We start from the raw sequence: 6,114 nt of genomic DNA, 5'->3' as shown, positions 1-6,114 counted from the left end.
TAAACCTTGAGTGGACAAACAATAGAAATTAAACTCTTTAAATAATAAATACATTTTTTTACAGACGGAGACTCTACAGCAGCGGTCCCCAACCTTTTTTTGCGCCACGGACCGGTTTGTGTCCGACAATATTTTCACGGACCGGCCTTTAAGGTGTCGCGGATAAATACAACAAAATAAAACTAGTACCGGTACCGAAAAAAAGAAGATTTATTCATAACACACGTGAAAAGACCCAGGAAAACCGAGTTAACGAAAAAAAACTGATAACAATATAACGCTAAAAACCGATAAAAACCCTGAAAACCATACATTTCACACCCGAGTCTCACTCTCGCGGCCTGGTTCCAAATGGCCCGGGGGTTGGAGACCGCTGCTCTACAGTACGCAGCGGTAGCATCTCTTCCACAATGTAGCCTGCAATCATTTTTTTAAGCTCACCTTCAGATGCTTTCTGTGCTGCTGAAGTAAAATCACGTTTTGCCTGCTTAGCAGGAGTTGCCGCGGTGTTATCCATGGATGATGAACAAGGATCACTCAGAAGTCATCGTCTATGCTCTCATGTCAGGTGCTTCAGTAAATTACTCGTGCTATTAACAGCGGCCGATAGTTTTTACATATTACTGTAATATTCTTGTCTGCTTGTTTCAGAAACGTGAAGAGACGGGAATATGTCCATTTCATAAAACAGCCACATGCTTCAGCCGAGTCCGAGATCTTCCACTTTAGAATACGACTATGCAGCAAACTGGCGCGAAATGACGTGCAGCTGCACCACAGCGATGTTAAAGCGGCAGAGTTTACTTCTACGTTTAGAAGACAAATTATTGAAATTAAATAATGATATTCAGCGAGTTTAATTATTTTACAGTGTAACCCAAGTACATTGTAAGTAACTGTAATTAAAATACCTAAAAATGAACAGTAATCAGTTACTCTACTTTTTCAGTGGAATAGTAATTTAATTACAGTAACGCGTTACTTAGTAACGCATTACACCCAACACTGTTCAGCACTACTTTGAGTATCTAAAAATAATGAATTTCTAAAACCTCACCTAAATGGTAGAGGAATAACCAGCTGTCTCTGGTTGTATGCTGAGGTGATCAGACTACAATCTACATGAAGTCATCCTCGTTTGCGCCAACTTCCCACCAGTGTTAACATATCCAAGGTGCAACATTTCACATCTTTTCAAATGTTTGTTTTCTTTCATAAGCTATTTGAATGAGAGAAACTGAAACGAACACCGTGTGCACTAAAGCCCGACTCTGTGAATGTGCAACCTTTGCTAAGCCTGATGGTTAACCTGATTTTGATAAACAGAGACTGACTGATGCAAGATGGTCTCGTGTTCACACTGTATACAGTGGGCATGTAGTGACGTGAAGGGCATTATCACCCCCTTAAACCCACTCACACACCTCCGATACAGGAAGTGAGGTGAATGACCAATCACTGTGGGCGAAGTAAGTCGAGGTAAGTGAGGTATGTCTTTGTGTGGTGGATGATTTTTGCCCTGAGTTTCTCAAGGTTGTAGATGTTGTGGGGTTGCCTTGGTTAACAACCCTCTACACCAGCGGACTGAAGATGTTGACTCCCTCTGTGAGACAAACCTCGGGTCTATGAGATACAGTGTGATTATCCTCCTGGTGCGCTGGGCCAGCTCTTTATCCTGTCAAGGATATTAAAGTGTACATGGGATTCTGCCAGGTGCTACTGGATTTGCAGCCTCAGGGTCACCTCTCTGCTTTTTATGGACGATGTGATTCATCAGGTTTCTTCAGGCAGAGCCCTCCTGGATAGCTTTCAGCTCAATGTGAAGCAGGGTGAGTTTTAGCACCTCCAAAGTGCGAGGCTGTAGTTCTCAGTCAGAAACAAGTGGAGTGCCCACTCCAAGTCAGGAAGGAATTGCTGCACCTGACGCTGTTCTATAAGAATCTTGTCATCTTTGCTAGAAACTGACAGACTGGTTGGTACAACATTTGCAATAATGCGGATGCTGTACCAGTTTGTTAGATGAAGAGAGAGCTGACCACAAAAGCATCTGCATTTTTGATATCAACTATGGCCACAAGCAGTGGGTAGTGACTGAAAGTTTGAGATCCCCGATACATACAGAGAAAAAGAGCTTCCTCTACAGGGTGTCTAGACTCTCCCTTAGAGATATGGTCTCCATATTGAAAGGAGGCCTGAGAATGAGGTTGCATTCTGAATGCCTCCTTGGCAATGTGTTCTGGGCATCTCCTATCAGGAGGATGCCTCAGGATCATGTCCTGTGTCTGATTTCAGTCGTTTAACTACAGTGAACTCGTTTTCATGTTCCAGGAGTAATTTAAAAATTTTATGGACTTGGTGATATGGTGCGTCATCCTGCTGGAAGCAGCCATCAGAAGACAGGTACATTGTCATCATAAACAAATGGACTCAGGTAGATTACAGCATCAATCAATCAAAGTAACAAAGTGCGAATCCTTCATTACTGTACTCAAGCAGAATTTTCAGGTATCTGTAGTTCCGGTTACTTTTACTCCCTATATTTTAACACAAATGTAGTTTCTACTTCTTACTTTTTCAAGCTTGTTGCTTTTGGTTTACCACTCTTTATGGCAGATATTGTTGCTCAAAACTGATTTGAAAATCATTTCAGTTTCAAAAATCAAACTTATTTTTAGGAATGAAGCACTGATGATGGATACACTAATGATGTATTCATCATTAATTATTATTATAGAGAAAAAAGAAGCCAAAAACATTTACGCATTATTTACAACATTGGTTATTAACACAGCTCTACAGGGTAAAAGCGTCAGGAAGTTGTGGTTGTGGTGCTTTTATATCTAGCTGGCATATCTAGGGCTTAGCTTTTGTTTAAGTGGCAGATGTAACTTTGAAAACAGCCCAATAAACATCAGTAATCACACAAACTTTCTGTGCGGTTTCCTGAACAGTGACACTGCTCAGCTGGCTAAAGCTACAGCTGCTGCATTTAACGGGAAGAGAAAAACATGTGAGATAACTTCAGTCAGAGATGGAGAAAGATGTTAGAAAGGAGAGAAATAAGAGGTGTCAGCAGCAGACTATATGATTTGGGCGGGCAACCAACTTTGACGATTAAATTCTGTTCTGTTCAATTCTTTCCATTAAATTTTTTTAATTGCTTGTATTGCTGTGCTTCTGCTCAGTGTGTTAGTGCACACGTTCATACATGCTATACATAATTACAAATATAGTATCTTGGTTCTGGGTCGGTCACCCAGTGTTGCCTTTATTATTATTTAGAATTTCTAGTCTCTTGGTTTCTGTGCTCTTCCGGTGATCCATGTTCCCTCTTTCTCCCCTGTCAGCCATGTCTCCTTGTTTCAGTGTGAAGTCTATGTCTCTGTGCCTGTCTTACGTTTCCTGTTTTACTTTGATAGCCCCCTGTTCTTTGTTAATGTTTTCAGTTTTGCTTCCCCTTGGTCTTGTCATGTTTGATGTCTCCCAACCCTGCTTTCCTCCTATGTCTTATTCCCATGTTATCCCTCTGTTTAATATTTAAGTTCTGTCTTCCTCTGTGTGTTCGTCTGCGTTTCATCTATGTCATTTCTCCATGTTCCTTGTCTCAGGCTTTTCTGTCCCCTGGTCAACACTCCACTGAGGTTTTTGGTTCCTTTGTATTAGTTTCTGTAATTGCCTCCCAGTTTAGGTCTTTGTTTAGTTTAGTTTTGCCATATTCTGCTTCTCTTTGTATCTCACCCACTGTAAATAAAGCTCACTCGCAGTAAAGTCAGTGCCTGCACTTGGGTCCATCTCTCACCACCCCACACGTTCTTCACCACAGCCGTGACACATACACACATAGTAGACTCTCAGATAAATGTAGCCACATTTATAAATATACAAAAATATAATATCTGTATTAAACTGCAGAAACAAAGCATGAAATGTATAGGAGAGATATTTTCTGTAGCCGGAGATGTCGATCGGTGAACTCACCACACGCGAAGACCTCAACATATTTCTATTTGTTTTACAATGTTCGAGAAGGGTCATGCTTTAAAATAAACTGTGCAAACTGATGAATGAACCCTTATTAGTTTCAAAGAGAGATGAGGGGTACAGTACTTCTCAAAGTCGGCAAAATCTTCTCTGTGATATGTTTACTTACCTTTTTCATTACCAAAATGACTAAGTTCATGTAACCTACACTTCTATAGAATTCAGGCTGTTAAAGAGCAGCTGAGGTGAAGAAGGTCAGTGTAACAAGTAACAGACACACATTTAAATTTAGCTGATGATTCACTCACTTCCACCTTCATGCAAGCTTTATACCGTGTAGGAGTTGAAATATAACATCTGCTTTTATCTTTTTGAATTCATTTGGCTAAATCTACAAAGAGCAGCAGCACAATCAGCTAATCATAGCCTGTAAATACAAGCAAAGAAAATTAATAAACAGAGTAATAAATAAATAAATCTACTGGAGTTCACAAGAGAAAGTATCTTGACTTGTTTCTAAGACTATTCTTTTCCCCACACTGCACCACAACGACCAGTCTTAGTGTTCACACCCCTGCTGACCTCAACTCATTTTTCTGTGTTGGTGTGCAGACTACTACTGCAGTGGATAACGAACCACCAAACAGTTCACAGGAGGGAAGTGAAGTCATTTAAAACTTGTTTTGGTAAAAAAAACTGTGATTCTCCAATACTTTGAACACGTTGTCATCTAGATTTTCAAAACTGCGAAAGATGAGTAAACAACTGAATGATAAAAACACAATTCATCCACAAAGTGACCTCTGGTAACAAAAACTACAAAAAAAAAATGTTTGGCTTTCTACTCGCTCTAATTCCATGCATTTCTGACCCTGGTTCACAAGTGACACTGCTGCATGCACCTTTTTCACACCTTACCAGATGACACACATCAAATTTAGCTCCAACAGTAACCCATCTGTAATGTAGCCAACAGCAAATAGATTTATTTTTAAATTATTGTTATTTTTCTCTGCTTGTGTACACTTATTAGAATTTATCATGAAGAAGAGTCTGTAATTTTATTATTGTAATAAGAGATTCCATTAGAATTGCACAAAAATTGCAAAATGTCCAAGCAATATCCATAGAGTTACTTTATAATTTGTGCTTTGAGTACATTTCATAGTTACTTGCTTGTTTTACTTTTGATTGAATAAAAAAACTTTTACGAGAGTTTTTAAACACAAGTATCAGTGTGCATATCAATACTCAGCAACACCAAGGAGCTTGAAAGACCACAGAGTACAACAATTTGTCGTACATGTACAGTGACAATAAAGGGTTATTCTATTTTATTCTATACTCTATATAGGTGACTGCAAATTTGTTCCTTTATTAACCCTTACGAGACCCTCGTGAAAAAAGCGACCCAAACGGGTCTCGTAAGGGTTAAGAAAAACGTCTTCAGCAGGATGGGTTCAATATAACAGGCCTTATATGGCTTCTTCATGTCTGTGGTTTAAAAAGAGAACTCAAAGTAGATGTTCTGTTGTGGTACATAATGTGCAAACGCAGCCAAAAGGAAAATCATGTACTTTACAAATGTTGCCATAGCTCACTCAATGTATTATCCAGTTTAGGATTACAAAACAAGTTATTCAGTAATTCTTTGTGCACCTTAAAATAATTTCTGAACCCTGCCTGGCTGCCACATGACTAACCAGCTAACTCTAGTTTATTTGAAGCTTCATCACATCTTTGCAAACTACAACTGGTTTTCAGGAAGTCACTCCTTTTGCAAGTGTCCACCACTGATAAAAATGTAGCACTTTTGTCAACCCACATCCGAGGTGAAGGTTTCATGTCAGTTTTTTTTTAAGTATTCCTCTTTCACTCTGTGTGTGTGTGTGTGTGTGTGTGTGTGTGTGTGTGTGTTTGTGTTCTTAATGTGATATCTAAGAGATAGAAATGTAATAAAATGCTACGCTCTGTGGTTGATCGAGTTTTAACAATGCAAAGACTCATCATTTTTAAAAAAAGTAAAACAAGGCATAATATAAATTACCCTGAACATTTTAAGCCTGAAGTACGAGGATGATGACTAAAACCTAACATTACAGACAATGCCCGGATTTGAAAGTTTGAAAAAAG

This window comes from Astatotilapia calliptera, chromosome 3 (assembly GCF_900246225.1).
Source record: "Astatotilapia calliptera chromosome 3, fAstCal1.2, whole genome shotgun sequence".
Classification (NCBI taxonomy): domain Eukaryota; kingdom Metazoa; phylum Chordata; class Actinopteri; order Cichliformes; family Cichlidae; genus Astatotilapia; species Astatotilapia calliptera.
This window is presented reverse-complemented; position numbering follows the sequence as displayed.